The sequence below is a fragment of the Meles meles genome, chromosome 9 (genome assembly GCF_922984935.1).
Source record: "Meles meles chromosome 9, mMelMel3.1 paternal haplotype, whole genome shotgun sequence".
NCBI classification, from domain to species: Eukaryota; Metazoa; Chordata; class Mammalia; order Carnivora; family Mustelidae; genus Meles; species Meles meles.
In genome coordinates, this window is record NC_060074.1 from 14,272,726 (window position 1) to 14,294,017 (window position 21,292).

General features: G+C 38.2%; 1 protein-coding gene across 1 annotated transcript in view; it reads left to right on the forward strand.

Annotated features, from left to right (window-relative positions):
- BMPR2 (bone morphogenetic protein receptor type 2) overlaps positions 1 to 21,292 on the forward strand; it is a 210,823-nt gene that overhangs the window by 10,635 nt on the left and 178,896 nt on the right. The window lies entirely within an intron of this gene.

A 21,292-nucleotide genomic window follows, 5' to 3' on the forward strand; every position in this document is an offset into this window, starting at 1 on the left:
GAGGCTCAACCAACTGCGCCACTCAGGCGCCCCTATTTTTTAAAAAATATTTTATTTATTTATTTGTCATAGAGAGAGCATAAGCAGGGAGAGTGGCAGGCAGAGGCAGAGGGAGAAGCAGGTTCCCCGCTGAGCAAGGAGCCTGATGCAGTACTCTATCCCAGGACCCTGGAATCTTGACCTGAGCTGAAGGCAGCTGCTTAATGGACTGAGCCACCCAGGCATCCCAGGTGCCCCTGTTTTTAATTTTTTGAGGAACCTCCATACTGTTTTTCACACTGCCTGTACCAGTTTGCATTCCCACCAGTAGTGCAAGAGGGTTCCTTTTTCTCCACATCCTTGGCAACTCTGGTTTCTTGTGTTTTTGATTTTAGCCATTCTGACAGGTGGGAGTTGGTATCTCATTGTGGTTTAATTTGCATTTTCCTGATGATGAGTGATATTGAGCATCTTTTCATGTGTCTGTTGGTCATCTGTATGTCTTCTTTGGAGAATGTTATTGTCTTCTGCCCATTTTTAGTTGGATTATTTGGAGTTTTTTGGTGTTGAGTTGTATAAGCTCTTCCTTTTTTTAAAAAAAGATTTTATTTTATTTAAAAGAGCCACCTAGGTATCCCTGTATAAGCTGTCGTATATTTTGGATACTAACCTTTTATTGGGTATATCATTTGTAAATATCTTCTCCCATTCAATAGGCTTTTAGTTTTGTTGTTTCCTTTGCTGTTCAGAAACTTTATTTTGTTGAAGTCCCAGTAGTTTATTTTTTATTTTTATTTATGTATTTTTTTATCTTTTTTAAAAGATTTTATTTATTTATTTGACAGAGAGAGATCACAGGTAGGCAGAGAGGCAGGCAGAGAGAGTGAGAGGGAAGCAGGCTCCCCGCCAAGCAGAGAGCCCAATGTGGGACTCAATCCCAGGACCCTGAGATCATGACCTGAGCCGAAGGCAGTGGCTTAAACCACTGAGCCACCCAGGCGCCCCCCAATAGTTTATTTTTGCCTTTGTTTTCCTTGCCTCAGGAGACGTATCTAGAAAAATGGTTCTATGAATGATGTCAAAGAAGTTACTCCTGTGTTCTCTCTAAGAGTTTTTATGGTTTCAGTTCTCACATTTATATCTTTAATCCATTTGGAGTTTATTTTTGTGAATGGTGTAAGAAATTATTTTAATTTTGGGGCGCCTGGGAGGCTCAGTCGTTTTTGAATTTACTTTTATTGAGATATAGTTGATATGTAACACTGTATAAGTTTGAGGTATATAGCATATTGATTTGATACATTTCTATATTGCAATATGATTACCCCCATAGTGTTAGCTAACACCTCTGTTACATCATGTAATTATCATTATTGTGTGTGTGGTGAGAACAATTAAGATCCAGTCTGTTAGCAACTTTGAAATTTATAATACAGTATTACATATAATTACTGTGCATTATATACAGGATTTGTTCATCTAGTGGTTGCAAGTTTGTACCCTTAAACAACATTTGTCTATTTTTTAATTGTGTTGCTTGTCTTTTTGTTGTTGAATAATAGGAGTTCTTTATATATTATGAATATTAACTCTATCAAATGATTTCCAAATATTATAGACTGAATGTTTGGGTCCCCTTAAATTTCATGTTGAAATCATGACTTCCAAGGCGATGGTATTAGAAAGTGAGGCCTTTGGGAGTTGATTAGGTAATGAAAGTGAAGCTCTCATTAATGGGATAGCGCTCTTATGAAAGAGACCCCAGTGAAATCCCTTCCTCTTACCACTTTGTGAGGATACAATGAAAAGATGGCCATCTAGGAAATAGATTCCCACCAGTTACAGAATCTGCTGACACCATGATTTTAGACTTCCCGGACTCCAGAGCAGTAAGAAATAAATGTTTATTGTTTAAAAGACACCCAGTCCTTGTTGTATTGTTAGGTCACCATTGTTTTCTCCTATTCTCTAGGTTCCTTTCTTTTTTCTTTTCTTAACTATCTTCCTTTTTTTTTTAAGGATTTTATTTATTTATTTGACAGACAGATCACAAGTAGGCAGAGAGGCAGGCAGAGAGAGAGGGGAGGAAGCAGGCTCCCTGCTGAGCAGAGAGCCCAATGTGGGGCTCTATCCCAGGACCCTGGGATCATGACCTGAGCCAAAGGCAGAGGCTTTAACCCACTGAGCCACCTACGTACCCTCTTAACTGTCTTAATAATGTTCTTTGATGTACAAAAATTTTAAATTTTAAAATAAATTTTAAATTTATTTTGTTGTTGTTTTTGTTGTACATTCTTTTAGTGTCATATCTAAGAATCCATTGCCAAACCCAAGGCTATGAAGATTTACTCCTATTTTTCTTCTAAGAGCTTCATGGTTTTAGCTCTTATGTCATTGATTAATTTTTTTAAAAGATTTTATTTATTTAGTAGAGAGAGACAGCATGAGTGGGGTGGGGAGAGAAGCAGAGGGAGAGTGAGAAGCAGACTCCCCACTGAGCACGAAGCCCGATGTGGGACTTGATCCCTGGACTCTGGGATCATGACCTGAGCAGAAGGCAGACGCTTAGCCAACTGAGCCACCCAGGCACACCCGTCATTGATCCATTTTGAGTTAATTTTTATATATGGTGTGAGATAGAGATCCAACTTCATTCTTTTGCATGTGGAAATCCAGTTGTGCCAGTACCATTTGTTGAGGAGACTATTCTTTACTCATTGAATGGAATTGCCACTCTTAAAAAAAAAATCTGTTGGCCACAGATATATAGACTTATTTCTGAATTTCCAGTTAGGTTCTATTGGTCAGTCCTTGGACCTTTGCTTTTCTGTGTATACACCTACTCCTTTGGTGATCTCATCCATTTTTATGGCTTTAAAAGTAGCACATAGAGGTTAACAAGTTTCAAATTTATTTCCACCCCAAACGTCTTTTCTTGAAATCCTGTTGTGGGTAGCCAACTGTGTATTCAGCATCTCCACTTAAGATGTTTGATAGTTATCTCACACTTAATGTGTCCCTGAGCTGCTTTTATAGGCCTTTTCCTCCCATAGTCTTTCCCAACTCAGCAAATGTCTGTCATTCAAGTTGTTCAGGCCAAAAATTGAAGATATCCTTGTCCTTCTCTTTCTTTTTTCATTCTTACATCCACTCTGATAGCAAAAACTATTGACCCTAACTTCAGAATATATCTAGAGTTTGACGACTTCTTACCACCTCTGTGGGTACCACGTTAATTTAAAAGTCAGTTTTTTCTTGCTTGTAATTTTTCAGTAGCCTCTCTTTTCTCTCACATGGTCACTTTTACTGTAGTCACTTTTCAGTATAGTATCCAGGGCCACCTTTTTGAGCCCAAGTCATATTATGACATTTCTCTGCTTAAAACTTTCCAAAGCCTTTGCATATCATTTAGAATAAAAGTCACAGTCATTTGAAATATCCTATATAATCTGATCCCTACTTCTTACGACTGCATCTGCTCATCTGTCTTGCTCAACCTTACTGTGTTTTTAACTTTACACAGAAGTAAATGTTTAGAAATCAAATGTTTTATAAGAGGTTAGATTTGAGATACTTTATTCTGTATAATTTGACAGTGGCTACATATAGTTTGTAGATATATATATTGGAGAAATAAAAGAAGAGACAAATGAACATTTCTTGAGCCTCTAACATATCTACTAAGTGTCTTACTGCTTACTGTATAATCTCATTATCCTTTAAACGAATGACTCAGTATTATCATTTTTCCTTATTTTACAGATTAGTAAACTGAGTAAGTAGGAGACTGGGATTCAGGCTCAGGTCTCTATAACTCCAGAGGATTCATGTAATATATACAGTGGTAGCCTGAAGGTATAAAATACTTGGAATAATATTTTAGGCATCTGAAAAAATTATTGGCATTTTAATCATTTAGGAGTAAGTTTCTAGACTGAACTGTGTCTTGGTTGTGGTCTCTTATTTTGCAGTAAATGACAACAGGCTTTGGTTTTGTGTGTAACATTCAAATATTGGTGGATAATAAAGATTTTTTTTTTAAATTTATTTGACCGAGAGAGAGAAAGCACAAGCAGGGGGAGTGGCAGGCAGAGGGAGAGGGAGAACCAGGCTCCCTGCTGAGCAAGGAGCCCGATGTGGGGCTCGAACCCAGGACCCTGGGATCATGACCTGAGCTGAAGGCAGCCACTTCACTGACTGAGCCACTAGGGCGCCAAGATAATAAACATTTTCATTAAAGATTCAAAGCTTCAGTTTTGGAAAGGAGCATCAGTTAGATCAAGAATGATGATGACGTATTTAGTTGAGGATAAGTTTTTAAGGTTTACATCTGTTGTTAGTGATTAGAATCCCTAAGGGCCAGTCTAGTGTGAAGAGTAACCTTTAAATTTAGTTACAGCTCAAAGGGCCATATTGTGGTGACATGAAAGGCAAGATTAAAAACAGTCAAATGATAATGAGATGAACATTATTCATGTTACTTACTGAAACAAGTTTTTTTGTGTGAGAGATAACTTTTCTGGGATATTTATTTTTCTTTTGGCTAAACCATGTGTTAGTTTGATGAAATGCTATTAAGAATGTTAATCTAAAAATTTTGTTTAGCTTTTAGCACCAACTGTTATCCAGCTCTTCTGTAGGAATCATTGTTTTGTCCATTTTCTTAGGTTTATGAGAAATTCAGTTTTACTGATCCTTTTTGCTAAGTCCCAGACAACTGTTTTGTCTTAGATTTTTTTTTTTAAAGATTTTATTTATTTATTTGACAGAGAGAGATCACAAGTAGGCAGAGAGGCAGGCAGAGAGAGTGAGAGGGAAGCAGGCTCCCTGCTGAGCAGAGAGCCTGATGCGGGACTCGATCCCAGGACCCTGAGATCATGACCTGAGCCGAAGGCAGTGGCTTAAACCACTGAACCACCCAGGTGCCCAACAGTTGTCTTAGATTTATACTAAACTCAAATGTGTACACTAAGCAGCTAATAGGTTTTATATTAATGAAATGATATAGATTAATGGAAATAGGTTAAATTCATTATCTGAAAATAGATTAAATTCTAGTTATTTGCAGTTAAGAACTAGTGTGTTGAGGCATGGTTTTTGGAAGCCTATCTCTTGGATAGGTAGGCTAGGTTATTCTAAAACTGCAGGGATTGCTATTGCTCATACTGTATGTCCACTGAAGACTTGCAGGGGTATTCTCATCGTTCAGGAATCTGGGTTAATGGATTGCCACCATCTTGAAAGTTGATGGCTGCAGTGCCAGAGGTAAAATAAAGTATAAAAAGATCTTTCATGGCAGTTACATACTTTATCACATCACTTCCACTTAAAACCCACTATTTAGTCTCTCCTAACCTCTAGGAACTGTGATTTTTCTAAGTATCTAGAAAAGGAATTTGGGGAACAGGACCAATGATGACTGTGGGAAATAATAAGATAAACATTTTTTGACTTTGCTTTATATATTAGATGTGTTTTCAGATTTTGACCTTATTTCTTTTAAAAGTCTTTCTGTTATTTATTGATTTATTTAATTTTTAACGATTTTATTTCTTTATTTGACAGAGAGAGAGAGAGAGAGAGATCACAAGTAGGCAGAGAGGCAGGCAGAGAGGGAGGGGGAAGCAGCCTCCCCACTGAGCAGAGAGCCGGATGTAGGACTTGATCCCAGGACTCTGAGACCATGACCTGAGCCGAAGGCAGAGGCTTAACCCACTGAGCCACCCTGGCACCCCACTTTCTGTTTTTTAGAATCCCAAAGTTGTAATAGAAGGTCATTGTAAAAATGATTTTATATGAAAATGAAGTAGAGAAAATAAAAAAGTCCATTCTGTCTTTACTTTTTCTCTAATTCTGTTCCCTGGATACAACAGGTGTTAATAGTTTGGTTGATAATATTTCATACTTTTTTGTATGCACTGTAAATAAGCACCTGTGTAATTAGAGTTTGTTTTTTAAGTAGTTAGAATCATATATATCATGTACAAATTTTTGTTATTAATCATGTAGGATAGTTCTAGAAGCAAGATCATTTGGTCAAAGTTTGCACATTAAAAATTTTGGTATGAACTTTTAAATCCCCTCCCCCCAAAAGATTGTATCACTTTCCATTTCCACCACTACTGTATCAGAATTTTCATTTTCTGTCCTCCTTTTTAAAAAATATATTTTCTTTTTTTAAGATTTTATCTTTAAGTAACCTCTGCACCCTGCGTGGGTCTTGAACCGTAATGGTCCACCAGTCGGACCAGCCAGGTGCCTCCAAAATTTTTCCTTTTTTTTTTTTTTTTAAGATTTTATTTATTTATTTGACAGACAGATATCACAAGTAGGCAGAGAGGCAGGCAGAGACAGAGAGGGGGGAAGCAGGCTGCCCACTGAGCAGAGAGCCCAATGTAGGGCTCGATCCCAGGACCCTGGAATCATGACCTGAGCCGAAGGCAGAGGCTTTAACCCACTGAGCCACCCAGGTGCCCCAAATTTTTATTTTCTTATTCCTCTTCCAAATGCTGTATAGTATCTTTTCAGAGGCTTTAACCCACTGAGCCACCCAGGTGCCCCAATTTTTATTTTCTTATTCCTCTTCCAAATGCTGTATAATATCTTTTCAGTTTTTGTCAAAGCAAAAGCATTGTATTGTGTTTCAGTTTGCAGTGCTTTATTTGTTCATGAAGCTGAGCTGCTTTTCATGGTTATTGGCTAGTTATATTTTTCTGAATTACCTGTTTATGTATCAGATTAATTTGTTAATGGTTTGTTTTTCTTATGTATTTGAAGATGTTATTTATACATATGATTTTATATTACTAGAATTGTTTCTTTTTTCCTGTATAACATCTGGATTTTGTGTTATCTTAGAAAAGCTTTTACCATATTCACAATTAACAAAAATTCTTCTAGTAGGTAGGTCTTTAGGGTTTTTTTCCCCCCCTGTGTTTAGCTAATTTAGTCCACCTGGAACTATTCTTGGTGTTGTACATATATTAACTCATAAGAATGGTATGAGGTAGATATTGTTATTGTCTTCATTTGCAGATGAGGACTTTTAGACCCAGAGAAATTAAGAAACTTGGTTAAGGTAGCATAGCTAATAGAGCTGGAATGTAGAGATAGACAGCCTGTGCTCTTAATGGTTGTGCTCAATTACTTAGTATATAGCCAAATTGTCTTTTAATCACTGAATTCCATCTGAATTCACTGAATTGTCTTTTTTAAGAGATCTATTTAGGGGTGGCTGGTGGTTCAGTTGTTAATCTTCTGCCTTTGACTCAGGTCATGATCCCAGGGTTCTGGGTTCAAGCCCCAGATTGGGCTCCCTGCTCAGCAGGAAGCCTGCTTCTCCCTCTCCCACTCCCCCCTGCTTGTGTTCTCTTTCTTACTGTCTCTCTGTCAAATAAATAAATAAAGTTTTTTAAAAAGATCTATTTATTTATTTTAGGGACTGAGAGAGAGCCTGCCTATGCATGTGTACGTGTGAGGGAGGGGCAGAGGGAGAGAATCTTCAAACAGACTCCCTGCTGAGCATGGAGAGCCACACATGGGGCTTGATCTCACCACCCTTGGGATCATCACCTGAACTGAAACCAAGAGTTGGATGCTTAGCTGACTGAACCACCTAAGCACCCCTCACTGAATTATCTTTTAATGACCAAATTGTCTTTTAATCACTGAATTTCACTGAAAAGCGTCATTTGGGACAGTTAATTTGAAATACATACAATCTACTTCTGCTAAATAGATTTTTTGCTTGTCATGGTAAATAGGTGATTAATATCAATTGCTTAAATGCCTGAGCATGGGAACCCAGACATTTTTTTAAGCTCTCAGTTAGAGCCTTACCTATTATTTTAATTTAAAAATTTCTAAGAGTCTTGGTTGTTTGGTTTTCTAGCTTATAAAAATTGGAGTATCAAATAAATAGATGACTAATATGAATGGCTTAAAATGCTTGTGCATACAGATTCATTTAATGTATGTAGAACAGCTTTGAGTTAGAACCTATTCTCTGCATGGGACACCTGGGTGGCTGAGTCAGTTTAGTGTCTGCCTTTGGTTCAGGTCATTGTCCCAGGGTCCTGGGATCAAGTCCCGTTGGGCTCCTTGCTCAGCAGGTACCTGGGTGGCTAAGTCCTGCTTCTGCCTTTGCCTCTGTCTTCTGCTCCTCCTACCCTGCTTGTGCTCCCTCTCTCTGACAAATAAATAAATGAAATCTTAAAAAAAAAAACCAAAACACCTATTCTCTGCAATAGGTGTATGGAAATACATAGCATTGTCTGGAATGCTTTTGTCATCCTAGTTGTCCATTATTGTGGTCATGTTTCACAGGGTGTGTACAGAGGTAGGAAAGAATAGTGGTAGCAAAAGGTAAAGGAGCAGAATTGGGGGAAGTCTCAGGGAGGAGGGAGTAAAAGCTTACTTTTACTTAAGTAAAAATTTATTTTATTTCCTCTTCTATTATATCTCATTCTCCATGCAAACTGTCTCAGCTTGGTCTGGCCTTGTTACCTTTGCCTTTCTTTGATCTTTGTACTGGTGTGGGCTCCAGAGAAGCTTATCATTCTTTGATTGTGTAATCTCCTGTAGGGTTTGTGAATTCAGTTTTTATTTTTTATTTTTATTTTTTAATTATTTATTTATTAATTTTTTAAAAAAGATTTTATTGATTTATTTGAGAGAGATCACAAGTAGGCAGAGAGAGATGGGGAGACGGGCTCCCCACCGAGCAAAGAGCCCGATGCGGGGCTCGATTCCAGGACCTTGGGATCATGACCCAAGCCGAAGGCAGAGGCTTTAACCCACTAAGCCACCCAGGCACCCTGTGAATTCAGTTTTTTTTTTTTTTTAATTTCTTTTCAGCATAACAGAATTCATTGTTTTTGCACCACACCCAGTGCTCCATGCAATTCGTGCCCTCCTTAATACCCACCACCTGGCTCCCCCAACCTCCCCCCCCAGCCCACCCCTTCAAAACCCTCAGATTGTTTTTCAGAGTCCATAGTCTCTCATGGTTCACCTCCCCTTCCAATTTCCCTCAGTTTTTAAACAGTAGCTTTGATATTGTAAAGTTTGGGAGCTATTACTTAAAGCAAAGAATTAGATTTGAAAAGAGAACTCTGAATAATCAATAAATGATAATATCAGAGGTAGGTTAATACGTTAGGAGTACTAAAATTACTGTAGGTTGCACTTATCATACTGTTGCTTAGGTGAGCTGATTCCTGAAATCTTTTGAGCCCATTTTATTTAGGTCACTAATTAGAAAATATGTTGTTTGAAAGGTGCATCTAGTTAAGGTGTTTGGAGAGAGATTCCTGTGAGATTCAACTGAGTGTGGCCTCAGTAATTACCTTGAGAATTGTGTTGGAGAAGCAGAGAATTTCTGCAGCTAATGAATTATTATTTAAAGATACCGGTTGTATAAAAGATGGTCCAAAAAATATGTCACATTAGTAAAGTAATACTTAAATACAGAGAACTGTATTAGATGCTACTGAGAATAACAGAGAAAGAGAAATAGCTCTTGTTTTATAATTGTTGTTATTAATAACAACAGCTGTTGTTTAAGAATTAAGATCTCTCTTTATGAATATCTACAGTGTGTCCAGTGCAGTGATTTTACAGATATTTTTCTTTAATCAAAATAGCTGCAGGGCACCTGGGTGGCTAAGTCCGTTGAGTGTCTGCCTTCGGCCCAGGTCATGATCTTGGGGTCCTGGGATTTAGCCCTGCATTGGGCTCTCTGCTCAGTAGGGGGGCTGCTTCTCCCTCTCCGCCCCACCCCCATGCTCACTCGCTCGCTCTCTCTCAAATAAATAAATCTAAAAAAAAAAAAGTTTAAAAAATAGCTGAAAGGTAGGTATTTTTCCTATTTTAAAATCAGGGAAACAGACTAACAGAGGTTATGTCATTATATAGTATATGGTATATACTTATAATTTATAGATAACTTATTGAATTATTTGGTGCCTCTTTTGATAGGCATTATGCTAAGTTTATTTCATATGATTCTGATATCAGCTTTGTGATATGGGTATGAATTTTTCATAGATAAGGAAACTGAGGTGCACAGAATTTAAATAAATCACCTAAAACCATACATATAGAATGTGGCAGAACTGGAAATCAGGCCAAGGACTTGGTTTCTGAAAGTCTTTGCTCTTAGCTGTATTTTCTCTCAAGATGTTTTTATGCTGTAAAAGAAAATCAGGCACATTGAGGTGCCTTTCAACTTTGAAATTCCATAAATTGTTCCCCATAAAGTAATAAAGTTAGGAAAAATCAACATCTTCACTCAGTTGTATAAGAATATTTGATTTATTAGCAGAGAGACTATTACAGCTTGATCTGTTAATTCTGTTTCTGAGTTAACATATATTCACTGAATATGTATATCTTAACTGTTTTAAGGGTCTAGAATACTATGAATTATGGTCCGAATAGTTGACATACTTACTACCCTGTTATAGGACAGGAGCACACCATGGTATATGCTCAACTGCTGATCGGGTTAAAAAGTCTAATTTGAAATAACATACACAGAATGCATGCAGGCAGTGATTTTTTTTTTTTTTTTAGATTTTTATTTATTTGTCAGAGAGCAAGCGAGCACGTGCATAAGCAGGGAGAGAGGCAGACAGAGGGAGAAGCAGGCTCCCTGCCGAGCAAGGAGCCTGATGGTGGGACTCAATCTCAGGATTCTGAGCCAAAGGTAGCCACTTAAACCGACTGAGCCACCCAGCTGTCCCTAGGCAGTGATTTTTAAAAAGATGCTAATAATCTGGCCAGTGGATAAGTCATTGTGACTAGACAGGGGTGTAATAGAGTTCACAATTCCTGGGGTTGGGCTAAGGGAATTGTTCTAATTATGGACTGTTCCCTAGAAGAGCAGCCAGCTGACCAAGGCATAGTGACCAATGTGTGGTAAATACAGGTGTGAGCCAACCCTAAGCAGCGGGGACAGAGGCTGAGAGGCCTAGTCAAGTGGGCTAGATTGTACAAAAGAAGAGGAGGGGAAAATTTAGCAGCCTGAATAATCCTTTGTCATTCCTATGGCCGTTGAGTTTTAGATCTGATTGACAATCATCCACTGAGTACGTGGTTGAGCTGGGTATGAAGGCTGAAATTATTTGGTGATGAAGGCTGAAGTTATTTGGTGTGTATTTATCGGGCTTTATTGAAGGTTGGTTCAGCTGCTGTACTCAGCTCTGAAGACTTGAGAGATCTGGCTCATGGTATCATCCTTCATGGGGAAAGAGTTGTGAGGGGAGTATGACTAGGAGGCCGCAATAAAGTAGCAGTCCAGAATGAGATATGCATGTAAGAGCTCACTGATAACTATTTAGGGTTGCATTTACAGCTACATTTGTACCACGACATTTATTCTTGACAGTTGGGAGTTTTGGGGCTATCTAGTCACATCTATTTGATTTGACTACAGAATTAAATCAGATAAGAGGAAACACTGTAACTAAAAAGCAAGTAATAAAAGCAAGCAGGGAGGGGCGCCTGGGTGGCTCAGTGGGTTAAAGCCTCTGCCTTCGGCTCAGGTCATGATCCCAGGGTCCTGGGATCAAGCCCCGCATGGCTCTCTGCTCCGCGGGGAGCCTGCTTCCTCCTCTCTGCCTGCCTCTCTGCCTAGTTGTGATTTCTCTCTGTCAAATAAATAAAATATTAAAAAAAAAAAAAAGCAAGCAGGGAATGTCAAAAAGAGATGCAGGAAAAGAAACCCTATTTTAATTATTAGGTAATACATATATTAAATGGTTCATCATAGATACTTTCTGCTTGAATTTTGAGGGTTTTTCAAATGTCACAACAATGTATTTCCTTGATGTGAGTGCTTATAGTTTTCTTTAGCAAGAAACTTTTTAATGATATCTTACATCTAGTATACTAAGGTTGGGAGCAAGGTCACTAAGTAACTTATCCCCTGAAAGAACACTATGTTTCAGGATTTTTAGTCCCATGTTTAAGGGTTTTTAAAATCTATAATCTCATTTAAACACATTGCAGTAGTAAGAGAAAATGAGTCTTTGGTTTCAGTGTTTTATGACTACATTTCTTTTCTTTTTTTTTTTTTTTAGATTTTATTTATTTATTTGAGAGAGAGCAAAAATGGGGTGAGGGGCAGAGGGAGAACCAGGCTCTCCGCTTAGCAGGGAGCCCAATGAGGAGCTTGATCCCAGGACCCTGGGATCATGACCCGAGCCAAAGGCAGATGCTTAAGCATCTGAGCCACCCAGACACCTCTATGACTACATTTCTATGGAGAAAAGTAAAGATAATTTAAATTGAAAATGCTTTTCATATTGTCATCTTTTTTTTTTTTTTTAAGATTTAATTTATTTGACAGAGAGAGAGAGATCACAAGTAGAGTGGCAGACAGAGGGAGAGGGAGAAGCAGTCTCCTCGCTGAGCAGGGAGCCTGATCTGGGACTCAATCCCAGGACCCTGGGATCATGACATGAGCCAAAGGCAGTCACTTAACTAACTGAGCCACCCAGGTGCCCCATATTGTCATCTTTAGAGATTTTTCTTTTGCAATGTTTTTTGGGGAAATTTCTCATTCTTTTCTAATTACATATAAAAAAATGGGTATTAAAAAAGGGCTGTATGTGAAACAAATTATATGCTGTAATGCACCTAATGTTGCCATGTACAATTAATGAAGGAGACAAGGAGTCCATTTAGCCATCCCGGGGAAACAACTCGTTCTAGTGCTTTTCTGTACGGAAGTAATTGAAGTAAGTGTGAAGACATTATAGGTTTAAGGACAAGAAGGTAAGTTTGTAACACCCATGAAATGAATTAAGATAAAACACTCACCTGTTGATTTTTAAAATATTCTTTTCTATGTTCTCTAGTATTCGAACAGTTTAATATGAAATACTGAGTAGTTGAAAGACTTACATTCTGTAATCTAGCTTTTACATATTGTATTTATGAAGATTAGGTTAAAAGAATGTTATAGTGTCTTTTTTTTTAAGGATTTTATTTATTTATTTATTTTTTTTTTTTTAAAGATTTTATTTATTTATTTGACAGAGAGAGATCACAAGTAGGCAGAGAGGCAGGCAGAGAGAGTGAGAGGGAAGCAGGTTCCCTGCCAAGCAGAGAGCCCAATGCGGGACTCGATCCCAGGACCCTGAGATAATGACCTGAGCCGAAGGCAGCGGCTTAAACCACTGAGCCACCCAGGGGCCCCGATTTTATTTATTTATTTATTTATTTATTTATTTTTATTTATTTTTTTTTAAAAAGATTTTATTTATTTGACAGAGATCACAAGTAGGCAGAGAGGCAGGCAGAGAGAGAGAGAGAGGAGGAAGCAGGCTTCTTGCCAAGCAGAGAGCCTGACGCGGGGCTCGATCCCAGGACCCCAGGATCATGACCTGAGCGAAAGGCAGAGGCTTTAACCCACTGAGCCACCCAGGCGCCCCGATTTTATTTATTTTTTAACAGAGAGAGACAGCAAGAGAGGGAAACAAGCAGGAGGAATGGGAGAGGGAGAAGCAGGCTTCCTGCTGAGTGGGGATCCTGATGCAGGCCTCGATCCCAGAACCCTGCGATCATGACCTGAGCCAAAGGTAGACTCTTAACGACTGAGTCACCCAGGCGCCCCAAAAGAATGTCATAATGCCTTATAGCTATGAACAGGGTGTTTGGATCACTGTCTCAGATGGCATTTACATACTTGTTGAGAAGACAGATCATAAATAAGTAGTAAATACATAAATATTTGCACAAGATAATTAGAGATTATGATCTATGCCACAGGGCTATATTAGAGGGTAAATTGGGAAGGCCATTTCAATTAAGGGGTCAATGAGGGCTTCCTTACAAAGTGATGTTTGAAGAATTAAAATGAGTATGATAGGTGAATAATTGCAGGAAGAGCATTCCAGGTAGCGGAACAGAAAGTACAAAGGCTGGGAGGTGGGAAAGAGGTTGGTATTTTCTAAGATTAGAAAGGAGACTAGTGTGGCTGAAATGTAGTGAGCTAGGGAGAGAAACACATGACTAAAGTTTAGATAGGTGGGCAGAAACCAAATTATGTGAGGCCTTTAAGGCCACGGTATAAAGATGAAGAGTTTGAATTTTATTCTGAGATAATGGGAAATGCTATTAAGAGATTTTAAGCAAGGTAATTTTTTTTTGAATAATTTAAAAAATTTTTTATTAACATATAATGTATTATTAGCCCCAGGGATACAGGTCTGTGAATCACCAGGTTTACACACTTCACAGCACTCACCATTAGCAGATACCCTCCCCAATGTCCATAACCCCACCACCTTCTCCCTGTTCCCCTCCCCCCGGCAACCCTCAGTTGTTTTGTGAGATTAAGAGTCTCTTATGGTTTGTCTCCCTCCTGATCCCATCTTGTTTCATTTATTCTTTTCCTACCCCCCAAACCCCCATTGTTGCATCTCCGCTTCCTCATATCAGGGAGATCATATGATAATTGTCTTTCTCTGATTGACTTATTTCGCTAAGCGTAATATATTACTCTAGTTCCATCCACATCTTTGCAAATGGCAAGATTTTATTTCTTTTGATGGCAAGCAGGGTAATTTCATGATCTAATTTTCATTTTTCAAAGATCAATTTCAGTTGTAGATAGAAAAGGATAAGAGAGGAGCTATAGGGGAAACAGGAAATTGGTTAGGCAGTTGTAGTCAAGAAGGCCAAGGGTGGTGGCAGGTTGGATTTTGCCCTCTAGTATTGTCAAGTAACACAGTTTTATCATTACACAACTGCTTGTATAATATATTTTGTTTTAGATATCAAGGATTATTTCTTGGATATAGAATGTATAGTTCAGTTAGTTTTAAAAACTGTTTCCCTCAAATGTTTATTTGAGAGATCTACATTATATAAAGTTTTCAGTAAGTACTCTACAAATATGTGTTAGTGTTATCTGTACATTTTAATTTATTCTAAGAATGTAAACATGGAAAGTATTAAAGAATAAGGATAGAGTCCATCCCCTTGGATTCCTTTTATGATACAGAGAATACAGACTACAAGGATAATTCTTACTCATATGGTCCTTTGTAGATGAGGACTTTCCTGTTTGTCCTGTTCTTAAAAGGCTTATTATTGCAATGCTTAAAGACTTGGGTCATGTCTCATTTGTATTCTTATTTAAAGTACAGGTGATCTTTTTTCCCATGTAAGCAGTGTTCAGTGTATCACTTTGAGATTTTTGTTGTTTTTTGTTGATAGTTCTCTTTTCCCTCCATATCACAGAGAAGTCCTCCTTTATTTATCCCCAGTAGTTTTTTGCCTGTTCAACTTTTTCTCATCCTTAGTTATTTTCAAATAATATTGGAGGCTGCTAGTTTTCGTACTTGGGCTTCAGAATAAAGTCGGTATCACTGTAGACTCTAATGTAAGCTCTACACTCAATGTGGTGATATAGAATAAAGTTGGCATGACTGCAGTCTTTAATGTAAGCTCTGCAGCCAATGTGGGTGTTGAATTTATGACCCTAAGATTAAGAATGTGTGCTCTACTGATTTAGTTAGCTGGTGTCCCCCTCCCCCAATCTTCTAATTAGACCTGGAATTATGGAATTAATTAGATTTCCAATTATGAGCAATAACAGTTTCACCATGAAGGTATCTTTTCTTTTTTTTTTTTTTTTTAGATTTTATTTATTTAGAGACGCCTGGGTGGCTCAGTCGGTTAAGCGGTTGCCTTTGGCTCAGGTCATAATCCCAGGGTCCTGGGATCGAGTCCCACATCGGGCTCCTTGCTTGGTGGGGAGCCCGCTTCTCTCTGTCCCTCTGCCTGCCATTCTGCCTGCTTGTGCTCTCTTTCTGTCAAATAAATAAATAAATAAAATCTTAAAAAAATTTTATTTTTTTATTTGAGATAGATAGCAAGCATAGTTGGGAGAGAGAGGCAGAGGGAGAGAGAGAAGCAGACTCCCTACTGAGCAGGGAGCCCAATGCGGAGCTTGATCCCAGGACCCTGGGATCATGACCTGAGCTGAAGGCAGACACTTAACTGACTGAGCCACTCCAGCGCCCCACCAGTGAAGGTGTCTTATAGTAGAGTGATAGCTCCATAAGGGATTGGAATAATTGGGGTTAGAATTAGGGTAGAATTTTTTTTTTAATATTTTATTTATTTGACAGAGAGAAATCACAAGTAGGCAGAGAGGCAGGCAGAGAGAGAGGAGGAAGCAGGCTCCCTGTGGAGCAGAGAGCCCGATGCGGGGCTCGATCCCAGGACCCTGGGATCATGACCTGAGCTGAAGGCAGAGGATTTAACCCACTGAGCCACCCAGGTGCCCCAGAATTAGGGTAGAATTTAAATGAAGTAAAGATTTTATGTCCATGAGTAGGTGAAATATCATTTGTTTTAAAAAATACTTTATTGTTTTTAAAAAATATTTTATTTATTTATTTTTAAAGATTTTATTTATTCATTTAAGAGAGAGAGAGACAGAGCACAAGCAGGGGGAGAGACAGAGGCAGAGGGAGAAGCAGACTCCCTGCTCAGCTGGGAGCCCAACATGGGGCTTGATCCCAGGACCTGGAGATCATGACCTGAGCTGAAGGCAGATGCTCAACCATCTGAGCCACCCAGGTGCCCCAAGATTTTATTTATTTGAGAGAGAGCATGCGTGAAAGAGAGAGCGAGCAGGAGCAGAGACAGAGGGAGAGGGAGAAGCAGACTCCCTGCTGAGCAGGGAGACTGATGCAGGGCTTGATCCCAAGCCCCAAGTTCATGACTTGAGTCAAATGCAGACGTTTAACTGGCTGAGCCACCCAGGTGCCCCACAGTTTACTATTTTAATCTGTAGATACTTAAATATTTAAAGCTATGTAGTATTTTTTTTTAAAGAATTTATTTATTTATTTGACAGACAGAGATCACAAGTAGACAGGAAGACTGGCAGAGAGAGAGAAGCAGGCTTCCTGCTGAGCAGAGAGCCTGATTCGGGCCTCGATCTCAGGACCCTGAAATCGTGACCTGGGCCGAAGGCAGAGGCTTAACCCACTGAGCCACCCGGACGCCCCTGGAAGCTATGTAGTATTAATGGCTCTGTTTTCTTCTATTATTTAAAATTTAAAAACTAGCACATATACAGAGAGTATACATTTAGAGAAAGGTTTTCCATCAGTTTTTCTTTTTAGTCTCAGAGAAGAAGCTTTTCTACTCTGCAGTTTCCCAATATGTTAAATTTCTTAATTGTTTTCTCCTTGGGAAGTTTTCTTATCTTTTAAAAAATTATCTTGAATTGGGGTGCCTAGCTGGCTTAGTCAGTAGAGCATGTGACTCTTGATCTCAGGATTGTGGTTCAGGCTCCATGTTGGGTGTAGAGATTACTTAAAAATAAAATCTTTAAACAAATTATCTTGAATTAAGGGAATTATTTATCAATTAGTACTTTTTTGGGGGGGGAACAGCATCATTATTCATTTCTCAGGACTTTAATTTTGAAAAGTAAGAATTATTTTACATATTAAATGTTACAGACTCATAAAGAGGACAAGTCCAAACAAATTGGAGATTAACTTTAAAGCACCAAATTCTATCCATATTTGACTTTTTAAGGTTTATGGTTAATTGTATAAACCCTAAGCACATAACATGATGATTTTTCACAGAGTTTTCACAGAGGAATTTTCACAGTGTAATAATGTACGTATATCCAGCACCCTGTACATTAGCTTTAGGAACCCTATTGTACCTTTTTTTGTGTCACCATCTTGACTTATACCATAGCTTAATATTGAATAGAGGTGGAAAATTAATTCTTTTTTTTTTTTTTTTTTTTTGTACTCTGTACTCTGAACATGGTGCTCGAATTCAAGACCCTGAGATCAAAAGTCACCTGCTCTTCCATCTGAGCCAGCCAGGTGCCCTACAAATTTGTCTTAATACGGAAAAGCCCTTACCTCTCCTCCTTAATTTTAGGATAATATTTTAAAATAAGATTTATTCGTGTATTTATTTTAGAGTGAGAACGAGAGGGAACATGCACACATGCACTGGGAGGGGGAAGGAAAGGGCCTGAGGGAAGGGGAGGGAAATCCTCAAACAGAGTCTCCACTGAGTGAAGATCCTGACACAGGGCTTGATCCCAGGACCCTGACATCATGACCTGAGCTGAAATCAAAAGTTGGTTACTTAAATGATGGAATCATGCAGGTGCCCCTTGGGATAATTTTGATTAGCTATCCAACTTTGTTTTTCCTTGTAACTTCTCTTTCTTTATTTTTCTCTTAGTCCTGCAATGACTGTGGTTATTATTGTGCCTATTTAAGGCTGAGATATTACTTAGCCTTCTTCTTGGGAATGAGGGACATAAATTCCAATTGTGCGGAAGTTTTACCAAATGGAAACTAAAAGGGCAGAATCAACTTTGAAGGTATGAAGCAAAACTTGAAGGTTAGTAGGTAATATCAAAACCGAGTAGGTAGAGGGGAAAAAGCCCATTTCTTGAATTTCTCATACATTCAGCATTCCTAGAGATCCATGTTTGGGAGACTCTAGAGGCAAATGCAGGAGTAAGAGTAAGAAGACACAAGTAGGCATTTGTTACTTTAACAATGGCAGCACTTGCACATTTTCATCAGGTGTAAAACTGATCAGTTTTTGCCAGTGAATTAGCTTATATTTTCTGTTAAAATTTTTTGCTTTAGTCAGATGACTTTTTCTTAATTCTGTTTTAAAAAGACCTAAGATTCCAAGGTGCAATAATTATTTCCAGTCTCAAAATTATATCTTATCATGACTATGTCACTCAATTAACTCACTCCATACCTATAGTGCTCACTCAAACAACTTTTGGATTTCAGTCAAGCAGGGTTCATTGAAGTATTCTCAAAAAACCATAGAGTGTTATTGATATTTCTCTGTAGAAACATCATTATATATAAACATTTGGCTTATATATATTTTTAAAGTTTATTTGTTTAAGCAATTGATACACCTAACATAGGGCTTGAACAACCCTGAGATTAAGAGGCCCGTGCTCTACCTATTGAGCCAGCCAGGTGCCCCCATATTTGGTATATTTTATATGAAAGTTGGTTTATAGTAAGTTATCAAAAGCTTGAAATGTTTTATTATTTTTCAAAACCCATAGAATAAAACTTATTGAAGTTTTGACAGAGTAACTGGTACCGGACTGTTTCCCCAGCTGTAACAGCTATAAAACTGGGGGGAACTATGTGAGGCAACAGTTTATTTATTTTTTATTTTTTTTTAAAGTCATTTTTTTCTTTTTTAAGATTTTGTTTATTTTTTTGACAGAGATCACAAGTAGGCAGAGAGGCAGGCAGAGAGAGAGGGGGAAACAGGCTCCCTGCTGAGCAGAGAGCTGATGTGGGACTCCATCCCAGAACCCCGAGGTCATGACCTGAGCCAAAGGCAGAGGCTTAACCCACTGAACCACCCAGGCGCTCGGAGGTGACAGTTTATAGGCCCTGGAAGACACCTGTGATTTTTTTTTTTTTTTAAAGATTTTATTTATTTATTTGACAGATCACAAGTAGACAGAGAGGCAGGCAGAGAGAGAGGAGGAAGCAGGCTCCCTGCGGAGCAGAGAGCCTGATGCGGGGCTCGATCCCAGGACCCTGAGATCATGACCTGAGCCGAAGGCAGCGGCTTAATCCACTGAGCCACCCAGGCGCCCCCACCTGTGATTTTTTTAAAAGTAGGGACTCTCATGAGGTGATGCTGATGACCAGCACAGCCTGTCTCTACCTTCAGTGATTTCTCAATTATCACAGTGTAAAAAGCTTGGAGTATTTTATAAAGGACTGAAATGCTTGTCAAGTTGAGAAGATTTCCTATAAATTACTATTTTTCACTATCAGCCAGAGATGTTGAATTATTGCTATGTCTGTATCAGATCAAGACATCTGCATAATATGCATAAAGGTTTGAAGAGTAATTGGTGCATCAAACCCATTTTTTTCATAGACATTTTCACTGTGGTATATATTCTTTTCAATTGTTTATTCTTCTTTTGGTCACCTTGAATCAGTGTATCTTTCTATTCCCTTCCCCCTGTTATCTTACCAACAGAATCATAACCAGGTCTCCCCATCCTTAAAAACATAGAAATAAGGAAATGAAACAGACAAACACCAGACACATACACATATTGACTGTGTTGCTCCTTGTTTTATGGTTATTTTCACTGCTAGATTTCTTAACCCTTTGCAGTTAACTCCTATAATTTTATTAAGACAGCATTTCTAGAAGTTATAAAGTTTAATAGCCTTTGTCCAGTCTCATTTGAAACTTTCTTTTTGAACCCATTTGTGTTACAATAATAGTATTCATATTGAAAGATGAATTTTTAAAAAAATTTTTTAAAAAGATTTTTATTTATTTATTAGACAGATCACAAGTGGCAGAGAGGCACACAGAGAGAGAGAGAGAGGGAGGAAGGGAAGCAGGCTTCCCGCCGAGCAGAGAGCCCGATGTGGGGCTCGATCCCAGGACCCTGGGATCATGACCTGAGCCGAAGGCAGAGGCTTTAACCCACTGAGCCACCCAGGTGCCCCAATATTGAAAGATCAATATAATTTTAATCCTCTACAAACATATATTCTTACAAATAACCTTGGTATATAATATTTGTAACTAAGATGGAAGACAGTTAAAATGATATAAAGTAAATCTTTATATCTTATATAAAGGTCAGTCTTTATATTTTAAATTTATTGTTACCAGAGTAATATAAGAGAAAATAACCATCACTTAAAACAAATACTTAAATTTAAAAGAAGATTTTTGGTGAATATATCTTTTTTTCTTTTAAAGATTTTATTTATTTATTTCACAGAGAGAGAGAGATCACAAGCAGGCAGGCAGAGAGAGAGGAGGAAGCAGGCTCCCTGCTGAGCAGAGAGCCCGATGCCGGGCCCAATTCCAGGACCCTGGGATCATGACCTGAGCTGAAGGCAGAGGCTTGACCCACTGAGCCACCCAGGTGCCCCTCATGTTTAAAATAAACATATATATGTTTGAATTTTAAGTTTCTTTGTAATAGATGTATATTTTATTTTTTTTTTAAATTTCATTTTTTTTTTCAGTTTTCAAGATCAGATGTAGATTTTAAATTTAATAACCAACTTTATACTACCTTAGCTAGATTAGTGTAAGAAGTTTGAAATATTGAGCCATGCCATTGATTTGATTCTCACTTTCTCCTTTCCTTTTTTTAGGCTTTTCTAGTTATTTTAATTAAAATTAACCTGTCCAAAGGGAAAAAGCCCTTTTCCTCTCTATATATTATAAGTTAGTGTTACATATTAGATATGAAAAATAACACATTAGC